General features: G+C 38.6%; 1 protein-coding gene and 1 long non-coding RNA gene across 13 annotated transcripts in view; one reads left to right on the forward strand and one right to left on the reverse strand.

Annotated features, from left to right (window-relative positions):
- The window catches only part of LOC102264150, a 76,798-nt gene extending 74,787 nt beyond the window's left edge, over positions 1-2,011 (forward strand). The window contains exon 3 of the long non-coding RNA XR_314038.2: positions 1,856-2,011. This is a non-coding gene — a long non-coding RNA (uncharacterized LOC102264150). The remainder of the gene's footprint in view (positions 1-1,855) is intronic.
- Positions 1-15,868, reverse strand: part of ARHGAP24 (Rho GTPase activating protein 24) — a 523,018-nt gene that overhangs the window by 139,774 nt on the left and 367,376 nt on the right. Inside the window, exon 1 of one of the 12 annotated variants that reach the window (XM_005874106.2) lies at positions 7,830-7,997. The exons of the other annotated variants lie outside the window; for them this stretch is intronic. The gene's annotated coding sequence lies outside the window, so the exon portion shown is untranslated. Of the gene's footprint in view, positions 1-7,829; positions 7,998-15,868 lie in introns of those variants that run through there. 12 annotated transcript variants of the gene reach the window in all.

Consider the following 15,868-nt stretch of genomic DNA (forward strand, 5'->3'; position numbering starts at 1 on the left):
TTAAAAGAACATACTATATAACCAAAATATCTGTTCTTCTTGGTTTGTTGTCTTATTGTTTATGTTTTTGTTTTCTGTTTTGAGTATAATAGATAAATCTGACCAACACAGTATACTCCAGTTAGAACATCTTAGTGGTGGTTTTAAGTATTTTTTATGTATTCTTTCAGTTCCCGCCACCATTACTGTTACTATCTCATTCTTTCCTTTATCCATTCATTCTTCAAGCATAATTAAGCACCTACTATGAATAAGATATTGTGTTAGGCCCCATGAAGGGAGGTTATATACAATGATAATCAGATCTTCCTTATGTGACAGTCAGATTTACCCTGTTTTATCTCTCATTATTTCTTCCTTGTTTTGTCTGATAACTTTCCCCCAACTTCATCCTTTTGCCTGATGTAGAAAAAACTCATACACTCATCCCCAAAATCATGGCAATCCCATTTGCTAAAATATCTCTATTCGCAACCTATACTGATTAGCTTATATAGGTAAGCCCATATACATATTTTATCATTTTAACCCCCAAATATGTGATTTATGATACTATTATCGATGTAAAAACTCAGGCTTAAAAAGTTAATTAACTTCCATAGTCAAACAACTTGTTCATGGATTTAAAAACAGGTCTAGCTGACCCTAGTGCCTATGTCCTTAATGAATATAAAATAGTCCTGATAATTAAAATCACCTTCCTGTGACTGCCAGTGAACTTTAAATGCCCCACTTTCACATTTCAGCATAGACACATTTGGCATTCATTCTCAGCACCCTGACCAAATTCATCATGACTGTTTTAGAAACCGGTTATACCTTCCAAGTTCCTATTAAAAATAAACCAAAAAAATGCTTAAAAACTTTTCTGGATTTCTTAGCTAATACAAATCCACAAAGCAGAAGTTCCAAATATAACTACATAGTCCTCTGGGTGATTTTTCAATGCCTGCAGGCTTTGAAGTGCTGTGGACTTGCCTTAATCTGTTGCTAGGAACATTGCACATCGCTCCAAACAACCTGCCAGTCTGAGAATCCTAGCGTGGGTGACACAAATGTGTCTTTTATCCAGGTCAGAGGATGGTGTGAGGCGGTATGAGAGGTCATGAGAGAGGAGGCATTCCAGGATAAAGAAATTAACTAGCGGAATAGGAAGTGAAGAAGAAGAAAGAATCCACAGGCCCTAAAGAAAAAGCTTTCTAGCTGAATCCCTCCCGTTTCCCACCACCCACACGCCCCTCGAGAGCTTTTGGAATCGGTTCAATCTCCTCTGCTAACACTTCAGAACGGCCAGCACACAGCTGACAGTGTCTCATTCCCTTGTCTCACCAACGCAAATCACAGATCAGAACCTGCAGATGCCAGAGAGGGATGCACTCGGAGGCCTTAGTCAAGTGTCAGATTCAAGAATCAGGGACTTAAGAGCGAGAAATCAATCTATAATTTTCCCTTCACACTTGTCTGGCTGCAGAATAAAAACAAAGCATCAGCTTTACATTAAAAAAGAAATTAGGGATTGACATTTATACCTTCTTTGCTTGCCTTTGTCTCAGGAGGAAGGCGTCTGGAACATAGAGGATGATGGGGCTGATGGTACAGAGAAACAACTACTCCTTTGTTGTAGTTTATTTTTAATTTTTAGTTTTTAATTACAGTTTACTGTCAGTATTGTTTTGTATGCGTTTCAGGTGTACTGCCTGGTGGTTAGACAATTATATCCTTTATAAAGTGCTCCTCCTGATATTTCCAGCACCCACCTGGCAACCACACATATTACACTCTCATTGACTATATTCCCTACGCTGTACTTTGCATCCCTGTGACTATTCTGTAACTACCAATTTGTACCCCTCAGTCCCTTCACCTCAAGAAAGGACCAGTTTGGACACCTCCCTTCTGCTATGGTCACTGCCATGATTGCCACCAGCCCAAGCCCCTCTCAGGCAGTAGGATGCCGTTTCCATACCTGCTCCTGGCTGCCTGTGACATGGTGAGTACAGCATCAACTCCGTCCGAGTTAGCACAGCAAAGCCCTCTTCTAGCATGCATGCAATTTCATGTTTTGAGATGCCGTTTCCATACCTGCTCCTGGCTGCCTTGTGACATGGTGAGTACAGCATCAACTCCGTGCGAGTTAGCACACCAAAGCCCTCTTCTAGCATGCATGCAATTTCATGTTTTACATCTAAACCTTTGTTCAACTCCTTTAGAATGTATTTCAGTATAAGGGATCAGCTTTTCCCCCCTCAAATGGATATCTAGTTGTATCAATACCTATTGTCTACTCTTTCCCCCTTTGTTTCAAAGTTCCATGCTTATTACACACTAAATTCTCATGGGAAACTTTGATAACTGAAGTGAAGAAACTAAATAGGGAGAGTTAAAGATTCCATGTCCTCTGAAACACTATATATATGCTCTCTCCTTTCCTAAATGTTTAAAAGTAAAAAGGAGAAAGGGGAAAACACCATATTTCTGAGGTTTCTTTAGCCTTGAGTAAGGGATTATTTTCAATACATGCTCATACATTCTAATTTTATAAATTAATTATTCTATTTGACTATAAAGGTTCTTTGAGCCCTCTGTACATTGCTGCTGACTCCAGGAATAGGGATATAATGAATGTCAGTTTTGCCAGATAGGCTGAAACTGAACTGCTACCTAATTTGTGAATGTTCCTTGCCATATGTTATGTTTCCTTGTAAGGGCATGGTTGTTTTTGGATATTTTAAAATAATAGATCAGCTTTTGTTTAAGTAAAATAATCAACCTATTTTACTCTTCTGAACTTCTTTAATGTGAAAATCAGACTGGAAACAGGATAAAAAGCTCTTAAGGGATGTGAAGAAAATTCTGCCAATGAGTATGGTTGATTTAATCATTTATTTGTTCATTGAACAATTATTTATTAACTAATGCCTGATGATTCAAACCAAAGGTGAATAGTGAATGTCCAAAAAGAAAATTCCTTTAATGATTCTAGTCTAATGAGTGTTTTACATGAACACTAATGTGCAAGCATTTACTGCCAGTGTCTAAATCAAATGGCACACAGCTGTGTGGGCCAAGTAACAGGTACCTTGTTATTCAGCAGAGGATTCGATGATTTTCAACCCTTTTGTTGTTAAAGTACTGAATTTAAAAAACAGAAACAAAGGAAACAAAAACCTTCCTGTAGTTTAGTAGGAGGGGTACCTGGATCACTGGGAACCTTCAGTGACCAGAGACTGTGGTCCATAGTGGACTAACCAGGTGAACACCACGCTTGGCCAGATGATGCCAAGTAGTCTGTTCCTGTTTGGGTGAGTTAATTTGTATTAGTCATGCCTTTTTTTCTGCATTCATGATGCTTTGACATCTCGGGTCTTGCTGACCCTGGTGAGGCTGGCCCCCCCAGGGCTAGACAATTCCTAAAGATAGCAAAGACTCACCTAGGACCATGCCTTTTATGTACAAATAAACAAATCAGCTCATACCCTAACTATCCTTTATCTGGCTCTCACACTCTGGGCCACTTGCCATCTGCTCTACACACCTTGAGGCCAGGTATCCAGAAAACAAGAGACAGCCCATAAGGTCCTAGAGCCTGCTGAAATTATTCAACCTGGCCACTCCTAAACCTGCCTACCCTTCCTTGCCTGCCCCTTCCTGAGGAAACCACAATAAAAGTTCTTACCCACATTTGCCCCTTCCCTCTGACCAACCATGGTTCTCCCCACGTGCTCCCTTTGTGGCATGACATGTCCCTCCTCCTCAGAACTGTGAGTAACAACCCTTTCAATGGGAATCGTCTCTTGATCTGTTGGTCTCACTCTACCTGAAGGATAATAAAACCTACCATTTAATAACATAGTTCTTCCGTAAACTTATAAAGAAAAGGAGATACTGCCTAAAGGTACAAAATAATCTCTATTAACATGTCAATGTGCTTTTATAAGAGTCCTTAGTCAAGTGAAACTCATTCTATAAGAGAATAGCAGTTAGAGAAGGGACAGCCTCCAGTTAGTCTTATACTTTATTAACATAATAGTCAAAGCATGCTGGTTATTAAAATCTTCCATCAGAAGAGAGCATATAAAAGTCTCTTTTTATGGATTTGATAAGTTGGAGTAGAATTCTTGAATATTCCGTAAAATCTAATATGCTATAGAAAACTTCAAAATAATTTACTATTGATGGTTTCTTAGCCATTAGAAATATTTGGAAATTGCAATGTGATTGTCTTAAGGTGACTATTTGAATTGCATACTTATGAGAATCATTTGGCTATTAAAATGTAAAGAATTTAATTCAATAGTAGTATTTTTAAAAATTATTTGCTGTGTGTGGTAGGAGGTAGCTATTAGAGGAAGCCTGGATTGGAATCAAATTTGAAGTCTGCCCAATAGAAATCATTTAAAGGTTTAAAAAAATAGGAATTGTATTGGTTGTAAAAATAAGTATTTGAGATAAATTGCTATGGTTAGCACTTCCTGTGGTGGCCAAGGACAACAGGTGGTCAGGATCTGGTCCCATCTTCCAGTACTATTCCATGTCCTTAGAAGAAACACTGGATTCTGGGCAAATGAGGCAGACTGCCTGAGTAGACTTACAGAAATGCTTTTTAGTCTCTGTCTCCAATGGAAAATCGCCTGTTGCCTTCTGCTCCTATCCCAGCTGCCAAGGCCTTGCAGCCCATTGTTCCACTAAAGGTCCAATGACTGGCCTCAGAGGGACATCCTACAGAGGAATAGTCATACCACACACCTTGCCTTACATGTTCCCTGTCTCAAATAACCCAGGCCTGCTTTAAGGAATCCGGAAGTAATAGTTAAAAGTTGTTGGGTTGGGGGGTGGGTAATGGGGGGAATAAGGACACATATGTAATACCTTAATCAATAAAGACATTAAAAAAAAGTTGTGTGTGTGCTCATGACTTCATCAGAATCTACACTACTTTGGGAGGAGTTAGTAAGCAAGAGAGAGAGAGAGAGAGAGAGAGAGAGAGAGAGAGAGAACTTAATCACCTTATTGCTAAAGTAAAGAAACAGAAAAACTGCTAATACTGCTTCAAGCCAACCCCATATACTATAAGCATATTTAACCTCAATTTATCAAATGTCTTTGTGAAAGTGTAACTATGTCAGTATGTGTAAACAATTGATAACCATTTCCAAGCCTAGTTAGAAACTAGATAGTGAGAAGCATGAAGAGAAGAAATGCTAGGTGAGATAGACAAGGCCATCCCCTGCCTGGGAGCCATTTATCCCATTCCTTCCCACTAACAACGCCACTTTTCTGCTCAAAGAGGGGGCAGTGATCTCTTGATCTCAAGGGAGGTGGGTCTTTGCCCAGTCCCAAGGGACAAATCACAATTGCTTTCTTGACCAGGCTGCAGAGATTGAGTGTAGGTCTAAAGAAAGCAGGTTCAGTAAATTAGGGACTTGGTAAGGTGAAATTCTAGAATAAGAAGGAGAAAAGGGAGAGAGAACACATTGTGTTAAGAAGTTTAAGCTTTTAAAAAAAGAGATACTTATCAACTATATAAATAAAAGCTAATCTTTTTCTTTAACTAGGAGAGTTTAATTGCATAGAAGTAAATGTGTTTGAACAGACTGGCATGTGCTTCGAGGTCAGTGCCTATAATCTCTAAACCTTTTTAAACCTCTTTGCATGTCCCGGTAAGCTATTTATCTAAAGAATAAACGCAGACACACAAGTCAAGGCTTTCTTTGGCTGTTTACATGGATATGGTTCATCAAATAGATGATTAAGTTGCTAGTCTTTTTGCACAGAAGGTAATCATGAGTGCAGAGGGACACCACAGTGGACCACAATCATCATGGAGAGATGGATATTCTTCTGTTTATAAAACAGTGCTCAGAGGCCCTCCATTGCATCGTTTCATGGTGATCAAGTCATGTCACACCCTCAGAAAGACATAGCCAAATGTTAGATCATGGCAGCAGCAAACCAAGGTAGCACAGGTTCCAATGGAAACAGGCCAACCATCGATCCTTTGTACGCCTCTCAAGTTCCACATCTTTTCAAATAAAACTATGACTGTTCTTAACTTGCAAAGAAAGAGTGACAGGGTTGGAGGTGGGTATTTCCTGCTCACTATTCCCCAGTGTTCTAACAGAGTCTGAAAAGAAGGAACCATGAAGACGGTGTCCAAGGAATTAGCAGTCCGAGTATATGTAGCAACGGGTGACCTTCTAGTTAGAATATTAGACTCTTCTTTCTAAACTGACATCATTCCAAAGGAAGACGAATGACTTTGATATTGTATGTTAGTTGATAAGTGTTTTGAACAATTTCAATGTTCACTGCATTTGAATATAACTTATTTTACCTTATTAGTTTTCAACTGCTGCCCAAATGGAGACCAACTTTAAGTACAACTTTAAAATTGACATTTAAAAAAAATTCGAACTTTACCAATCTCAGAAACAGAATTCAACTTAATTGAGACAGACAAGTACTTTCTGCAGGTTGACAATGTGTTTTATTAAGAAATTTTGCTCTTGGCTTCATTTCTGCTGACTCTGAATTTTCTTAAATATGCTATTGTTCTTTCCTTAGATCTAAAATTTGAACAGCTGAAGGATTGTTCGGTATTCCATCATAATTATTCCTCACATTAGCATATTATCTTTTCCCTCCATCTAAAATTTGATAGCTTTTTGAACTTTTTCTGACTCATTTATACCAAATACATTTCGCTTTTCTAGGCATGTGTTTCATGAGTACAAATCTATATATTTACTTAGATACAACAATACAATGTATCGCTTATATTTTGTGCAGGTTCAGTTAAGTAGGTAACATACAGAACTGTTGCAGGAGGAAGGCCGGCCAGGTCACCCTGAGCACACTCTGGAATCCTGCTATGCTGATCATGAGTACACACCTATGTCCCCACATACCTGGTGCACACTGCAGCTGCACTGTCCTTGTGCACGCAACATGTGGAGTTCCAAATTCAAATATGCTAATAACAGAGTAATTGTAAGTACATCAAAAGATAGCAAAGTATTGTTTGGTTTTCTTTTAGTTTCAAACAGTTGTGTTTTTTTGTAAACACACACACACACACACACACACACACACACACACACACACCAGTGGCCAAACACAAGTTTTCATTTTGCTAAGCAAAAACACAGAACCTAAGGCAGTGATGGCGAACCTTTTGAGCTTGGCGTGTCGGCATTTTGAAAAACCCTAACTTAACTCTGGTGCCGTGTCACATATAGAATTTTTTTTGATATTTGCAACCATAGTAAAACAAAGACTTATATTTTTGATATTTATTTTATATATTTAAACGCCATTTAACAAAGAAAAATCAACCAAAAAAATGAGTTCGCGTGTCACCTCTGACACGCGTGTCATAGGTTCGCCATCACTGACCTAAGGCATTCCCCTCCGAAGTTTCAACCACTAACATGTGGGTGAACAAATGACATACCACAGCAAGTACTCTAAAAATCTGGCAATTCATATTTACATCTGGAGCAGTTGCATATGCTTTCAAGTCAGCACTAGGATCCTGCATATGAACAGCTACATCATTTGGCAGCAGCAATTAATGAAAGAATCCAAGAAAACGGCACCAAACTGATCACATTTCAGCTTAAGAGGAGCGCTATGTCCAATCTGCTGCCACGATTTGACACGGTGGAAAGCTGAATGGGTCATGTCAGAAAACAAGGGCATAAATAACAGCACACACAGTCTAGGACCTGAATTTGTGGTGATAAACATACCCCCAAACCATCAAACACAATCAACAGCAATACCTGGCAGTTTGTCTCCAAATTAACGAAAAAGCACCCAGCTCTCACCTTGCACAAACACACACTCCAGTGGTCAGTGACAAATGCAGGCTGCACTTGCAGGCTGGGAGACAGAGCAGCTGCTCTGCCCTGAGCTGCTTAAAGCACATTTGAGCCCAGCAGGCTCGGGTCCTACCCTCTGTTGGTTCGCTGCAGTTTCTCCCATGACTCCATCACTCAGGAATGGAAACCACGGCCCTCTCCCCAGCTACTGAGCTCAGGTAAAAATGCTGAGTCCTGCAAGGTCACCACAAGGTGAACACAGGCAAAAGGGGTGTATGAGGAAGAGGAAGAGGAAGAGGAAGAGGAGGGATCATCAAGGAAAGACCCTAAACTCCAGACACCTTGCCTTTCAAGACATTCTAAACTCCATAAATCAGAGCTGCGACAATTATCAGGGAAGCAGTAAATTTGATGGCACTGAGCCAACCTCTCTCTCTCCTGCCCGCCCCCCCACACACACACCCAACACACATACACACACACTTCCACAAGCCATTCTAATTGTCCAGACATCCTTTTTAAGCCACAACGTTTTTTGCAAGCCCTTTCCAGGTAACAAGGCATAAAGAAACGTCTTAGAAAATTGAGTATTTGAAAAAATCAAAATAAAATAATTCTTTTAAGAGAAAAATCATTTCTGATCTATAAACCAACTCATATTATTGAAGTCTTGCTTTTTGTGGACATACTAGAATTATGCAAACACCACCCCCATATTAAAAAGATAGCAAAGATGTATTTATTTCATAGATGACTGGCAGAATCAATAACAATTTCTCATAAAAATTCCTAGCATCTTTTTCAAGATTAGTCTTGACTTCTACACATTTAATTTGGAGAGGTTTCAAGAAGGCATTTCTTGTCTAAAATATAATCATTCAGCATGTATATGTTACAGACAGATACAAACATGCGTATAAATGTTTCCCTGTAGAGTCTCCCTAGGGTCTTACTATCCATATTTTGGTTTTCCTATCAAAAGCGGAGAAGTAATAATTTTAAGCTTGCAAGTATATTACAAAATATTATTTCTGTTAGCTGTATATGTTTTTTTCTTATCCTATATAATAAAAGGGTAATATGCAAACTGACCCTAACAGCCGAAAGACTGGGAATGACTAGTCACTATGACACACACTGACCACCAGAGGGCAGACGCTCAATGCAGGAGCTGCCCCCTGGTGGTCAGTGCACTCCCACAGGGGGAGCTCTGCTCAGCCACAAGCCAGGCTGATGGCTGCCAGTACAGCGGTGGTGGTGGGAGCCTCTCCCACCTCCTCAGCAGCACTAAGGATGTCAGACTGCAGCTTAGGCCTGCTCTCCACTGGCAAATGGACATCCCCCGAGGGCTCCCGAGCTGCCAGAGGGATGTCTGATTGCCAGCTTAGGCCCAATCCCCCGGGGAGCGGGCCTAAACCAGCAGGTGGTCATCCCCCGAGGGGTCCCAGACTGCGAGAGGGCACAGGCCTGGCTGAGGGACACCTCCCCCCGTCCCCTGTGCACAAATTTTTGTGCACCGGGCCTCTAGTAGGTATATAATTATTTACCTATGTTTAGAACCACAGCTTTAACAGGAAATTATTCTAACTCTTCAGTCACTTTCCTCTCTCCTCCTCCAACCACCACTATTCACTAGCCCTGTGATTTGAGCAATTTATCTACTCCCATGTGTGTTAATTTTATAATCTACAAAATGGGGATTCGTTACTAGTGTCTGCTCTGTCTACATCATGGGTTGGTGCGAGGGTGAATAGAACAATGTATAGGAGACAGTACTTTGTAAATTGGAGTGCCAGAAAAAAAAGGACTTACTATATTTCCCGCCTTCCACTGTCCTAGTTAGTACTGGGACTACTGAGTTACTTTCTGTGTTTTCAAGAGGACTTGGCTTCACAACAGTGTTTGTTTCAAGTGGGCTATAAATAGAGTTCAAGATTTTACTGCACGGCTGTCCTCCTTGTGGCGGCTCCCGATGGCAGCAAGCACATGGCCAGTCAGTCAGTGAGCAACATGCGTTCCATCTGGTCTCTGAGGCAGAGCCAGACCAGCTGAAACTCTGGTAGAAACAGTTCATGGGTTTGGCTGTTTCACAGTTCGCCTGGTGCCCCCAGCACTCCTGGGTTTGAGGGGCTTCCCCACAGGGATTAATGAAGGGGAAAGCTTGGGGATGGAATGCCAAGTTCACTGCTAAGTTAATTCAGTAACAAATGCTTCTGGGCATCCAGGCTAATGTTCCTGCAATTATGTATGCATTATTTAGAGATTAGGTTGTTTCTGGTGGGGGTGGGAGCGGGCAAGAGAAGGGAGAGCAGTGGAGAACAGGAAAGGGACTCACCATGTGAGCATCTGTCTCATAAGACACAGAGGGCTGGAGCGTCCTGGATAGCACCTCAGTTCATCCTCACAGCAACCATAGCAGGTTGCTGAAATTATTGCCATTTCAGACATGAGAAAAATCGGCCTGCACACTGTTATCACAAAATGGTAGAGCTCGAATTACAATCAAGGTCAGCATGGCCTAGAGTCCTATATTCAGAGTAAATATGTTAAATTATAACTTTCTCAGACAGAAGATGAAATAAAGTTTGATTTTTAAATAGTGGGGGGAGGAAAGGCAAGCATGCAAGTACTAAGAAATCCTCTTGAGATTATTTACTGCATGTTAACCTTTATAGAGGGCAGAAATTTTTAGAAAAAAAGACATACTTTGTTCTTTAAAAAAACAATGAAGTCGTTTTAAGATACAGAAAAAAACAAAAACAAAAAACACAAAAAAAAAACCACACCAATTTTGTTAATATGTGCCAATAGCCCTTTAAAATTTTGTCCCGCCTGTCTTCAAATAGACAAAGTGAATTTAGAGGTCTTTCTTTATGGCAGAATACCTCTCTGTTTTCCAACATACACCCAATGCATTATTTTTTTTCAATCTGTTCAAATTACCAGATCCTTAGGAATGTTCATAAGGAAGCGAGGCAATCTACTACCCTTAAATGTAGCAGAGAAGGCATTTTTTAAACTGTAGTTTGGAGTACAGTAGAGGAGTCATAATTTTCAGTCCTCTGGGTCTGAGGATGTGAATAAAATGCCAGGTCCTTTCTTGCAATGTTATTGGAAAGCTGGAGGCAGAGTCTGACTGCAGCCTACATGGTACACGTGTCTGCTCTCCCCCTTTTCAGTGGCATTCCCAGTTATAAGAGTCACCTTGGAATTGGATCTGCAAGACAGCAGTCTGATTCATAGCAAATTCTCGATTTCTGCATTCAATCTCCTTTTTCCATAGTTTTGCAATCTTTTCAGAGAATACCACTCTTTGATTATAACTTGCCTTGGCTTTTAAAATTCCCATCTGCAAAGCACACCATCTAAAGTTCCTTCATGAAATCTGCGTCCTCATCCTCCCCAAACCTTGCCTTAGAAAGAAATCCATAAATTTGGAAGTCTTGCAGAGAGAAATAGTCCGTTTCAGAAATTTTTATTTTATTAAAAAGAGGTTTGTACTGGTATTTGGGCCATTGACTAAGCTAGTAATACATCAAAATAAATAGTGGATAAAAAGAATAAATATGCATACTTTAATCTCAATTTTCCATGTTAAATTGTGAATGAAAAAAAACCCGGAACACTAGCAGTATGCTAAATAACTAATCAACCCTCATACAAGGAGGTGAAGGGCCTTCAGCTATTTGGTGTTCAACTCATTGCTCCTTTTGCTTAGAATATGCATTTTGACCCTCACTACAACCCACTTGTTCTAGTGGCATCACATTTAACTATAGAACAAGTAAAATAAAAAAGAGTTAATCTGCAATGACATTCATAACCATAATGTACAGCAAAGTGAAAAAGTTTCTTCCTCTCATTCCCAAATCCATGGTATTCCTGAATGAAGGAAGAATGGAAAAAAAAAAAAACGGATTCTTTTTTTTTTTTAATTCAACCTGATAAAAATGAAAATATAGTTTTGGGCACTTTCTTCAAATTACTATTCTGTCCCATTAAGGTGTTTTGTTTTGCAAACACTGCAGCTAGTATCTCCTGAGTGTAATTCCACTTCAGAAAACAAGAGCACATGCCTCCTCTCTTTCTTTGTCTCAGGCTCTTCAATTCTTCTGTTGGATTTTAAGAGCCTCATTTCAGAAACATGTATTAAAACAACAACAACACACCAAAAACACTTGCATGGAAGTTTAAACAAATTAAGGAGAAAGCACGTGAAAGCAGGGGTTACCATTAGTGATCCGGTGAAGAAAGTAAATAATGTCTTGGTTTCCAATTTGGTTCTTGCTATCTTGTCCAATGATAATATCTTCTAGATTGTCCTAGTGGCCGTGTTTTCTCCACTGGATCACTAATGGTAACCCCTGCTTTCACGTGCTTTTTTTCTGAATTCGTTTAAACTTCCATGCAAGTAGTAAATAATGTCTTGGTTTCCTATTTGGTTCTTGCTATCTTGTCTAATGATAATATCTTCTAGATTGTCCTAGTGGCCGTGTTTACCTTCACAGATACTCAAGACAGTAGGGCCTGAAGTCCTTTGAATCTTTCCACTTAGGGTGGAACTGGGTTCCCGGATGAGTAGGACAGAATTGTTTCTGGTTTGTAATCTAATGAGAAAAGGTGTTTTTCTAACACATTTTTCCCTGCCGCTCCCTTTAGTTTGATTCCTTTTCTTAGGCCTTAGAAACAACTCCCCGTGATAATATCTATAAGCCATGGAAAGCAAATACTGTTCAAACAATGAAGGTCTGTAGGGAAAAATTTAGAGGAATCTGAAATGTGTAAGCTTTTAGCATTCCAGCCACTTTGTATGGATGCTTAAAGATATGTGAAGTCTCAATCTTTCTATAGTTAAAATCATGAAACTGAACATTTCCTGTGCAGTCATAATTTACTGTGTCTTAAAGGATAACTTTGCTTTTTACTGGATGGTAATTATTATTATTATTTTTTTGTCTGCAAAAAGATCTATTAATGCCCTTTCTACTCTAAGATGTGAAGAACCACTGTCCTGGTTTTCCTGAAAGCTTTCCTAAATACCTCTGAGTGGTTTAGAAAAAGCAAACAAACACTGGGGAGTATAATTAAGGTGGAGAGGAGAACCTGAAGATTACCCCTTCTGAATGTGAAGAAAGGGATTTCTGGGCATTTAAAGTGACTTAAAAATGTATAGTCAGGCCCTAGCCAGTTTGGTTCAGTGGATAGAGCATTAGTCTGCGGACCAAAGGGTCCTGGGTTCAATTCCAGTCAAGGGCATGTACCTCGGTTGCAGGCTCCTCCCCAGCCCTGGCCCTGGTCGGGGCTACTGCAGGAGGCAACCAAGCGATGTGTTTCTCTCACTTTGATTATTTCTCTCTGTCTTTCCCTCTCTCTTCCACTCTTTCTAAAAATCAATGGGAAAATATCCTCAGGTAAGGATTAAAAACAAAAAATGTTAGATCATGGCAGCAGCAAACTAAGGTGGAGATATTTAAAAGTTTTGTAAAAATATAGTCTTGCAGTATAATTGCCACCCTTCACAGCACCACAGGACATCATAGGCAGGTAATCTGCACAAAGGGCTCTCAGCCACCTGGCCCCTGAGACTGGTGATCACAGCCTCGCTGCTGTTCACCCCGAGTTCTTCTGTAAGAGCTCCTTCGGGAAGCCTGGGACATATAGGAACATGGGTGCTCCTCTTTTCCATCAAGTGAATCCTTGAGGGAAAAATCTTCCAAAACTTCAGTGCCAATGCCCCTGATACATCTTAAGATATATCTCTATGCCATGGTACAATGATTGACATTTAGAGCACCACGTTAGGACTTTTAAGACTCTTTATGGTACATTTACTGAGTAAAGCATATTAGAAAATAGTGTGTGCAATGGTATCTGAATTTTGTAATAAATTTTTAATAGTATGGAAAAATCTGAAAAATCTGCATTACAATGTTAATAATTTTATCTTTAAGTAGTGAGATTGTAGCAATTTTCTTTTCTTCTTGATCTTTTTCACTTTCTAAATGTTCTACAATGCCTTTTACTACCTAGAAAGAAAGAAGAAAGAGAGAGAGAGAGAGAGAGAGAGAGAGAGAGAGAGAGAAAGAAAGAAAGAAAGAAAGAAAGAAAGAAAGAAAGAAAGAAAAGAAAGACAGAAAGAAAGAAAGAAAGAAAGAAAGAAAGAAAGAAAGAAAGAAAGAAAGAAAGAAAGAAAGAAAGGAAGGAAGGAAGGAAGGAAGTAAGGAAGGAAGGAAGGAAGGAAGAAAGAAAGGAAGAAAGACTACTAACTCTAGTTGAAGACGATGTTTGGGAATCATTTTTTTTTTAATTTAACTTCATTGTTGAGAGTATTACAACTCTAGTTGAAGATGATGTTTGGGAATCATTTTTTTTTTTAATTTAACTTCATTGTTGAGAGTATTACAGATATTGCCCATTTCCCCCTCTTTCTTAAAAATACATTTCTTGAAAAAGCTAATTCACCATGCTTATAATCTTTGCAACTGGAAAAATTCAGTCTTTAGACCTGTTGTTACCATTATTCTCACCATCTGCATTAAAAATATTCATGAGGACACATAAAACATTTGAGATTCTACAGTATTATAGCATAAGGAAAATATAGAGTAGTTGGTTTTATTGATTTTTAGAATATAAAAAAGGGAGATAAGCAAAATAACAGATGTGTATCTGCATGTAAAAAATATAGAGAAAATGGATATGGTGCAAACATAAATAGCATGACATATATTCAAGAATACATAATCATAGTTTGGGTTCACTACTTATTTCTGAAAGGGGAAAGGTAAACAGACAGTATATATATGACCAAGAAAAGCTATTGTCTTCTGAACAATGACCTTGCCTTAGCACATCTTTTAGGGAGATCTTTTCTGTAATGGCAATACTAATTTCTTTGGGGGTAAGCAGGGTCCCTGGCTGAGAGATTGCATTGCTGATGTTACTTATGCATTACTTGCACTTCCATTTGTGTTCTGTATACCTGTCTGTTCTAACTGGGAGCCAACTGGTAGAGAAGTCAGGATTACAAGAATATCTAAAGATCATCCTGTTAATTAAATGCAGGCTCCAGTCCTCAGTGTGTATATTTCTTGGGAACAAAAGTGTTGAGCACAAAACTCTGGAGGCCAGTGAAGATTATTTGGACTCAGTCTAAAATTCATCCACCTGCTAATGTTTTATTTATTTGTTTGTTTTCTGAAATAGCATTTGAGGAACTGAAGAAACAGACTTAATCTATAACTTGAGCATTTAAAGTTTCATTAATTAAGTCATAGCCATGTGTTTATTTTTAAATTGAAATAAATTTTCTTAACATGCTCATATGGAGAAAAGGTTCATGAGCTGAGCAGGGTTCTACTTCAAGAGAATGGGTTTTACTCTTTAAACAAAAAGTCAACACAAATGAAATTGAGAACTCACTATGCTCTTCAAATATTATTGAGCTAGAGGCTCAAAACTATGAAAGTGTGGCATTTTCAAAATAATAATTTCCAATAAATTATCTTAAGAAAAACACTCAATAGTACTTTTCCTTATGTTCTATCTTCATTTGGACTGTAACTAAACAAATTTCTATTTGCATTATTCCTACACTTTAGTTGGCCTACAGCTAGAATTTCAGTTATATTTGGAAGCTGAATAAAGTTTGAATACACTTACATTTTATTTGTATGTAATGAGTTAATATAATTTATTAACCTTCCTTTTGGTTGATTAAAAAAACAATAAAAAAACTCAATTTAAGCATTCATATAGATGAATCCTATTTTATGGATTCATTTTATCATGAAAAAAAATTTTTTTTAGTTTAATCTGTTCAAGGGGGAATAATCACTCTATATACCTGTTTAAAATTTAACAGTAACATTATTAAGGACAAGTTTCTCCTTAAAATTAAGTATCTTAATATTAAAGAAAATGATATCTACATTCCTTTCACCAGTACAGTGTTTGTGTGTATCTATCTACATACATATACTAGTATACATATAGATATGTACTCCAAGCTTTATCCATGTGTAGAGTTTTATATGGTTGTAGTC

Source organism: Myotis brandtii, unplaced genomic scaffold (assembly GCF_000412655.1).
Source record: "Myotis brandtii unplaced genomic scaffold, ASM41265v1 scaffold424, whole genome shotgun sequence".
NCBI lineage: Eukaryota > Metazoa > Chordata > Mammalia > Chiroptera > Vespertilionidae > Myotis > Myotis brandtii.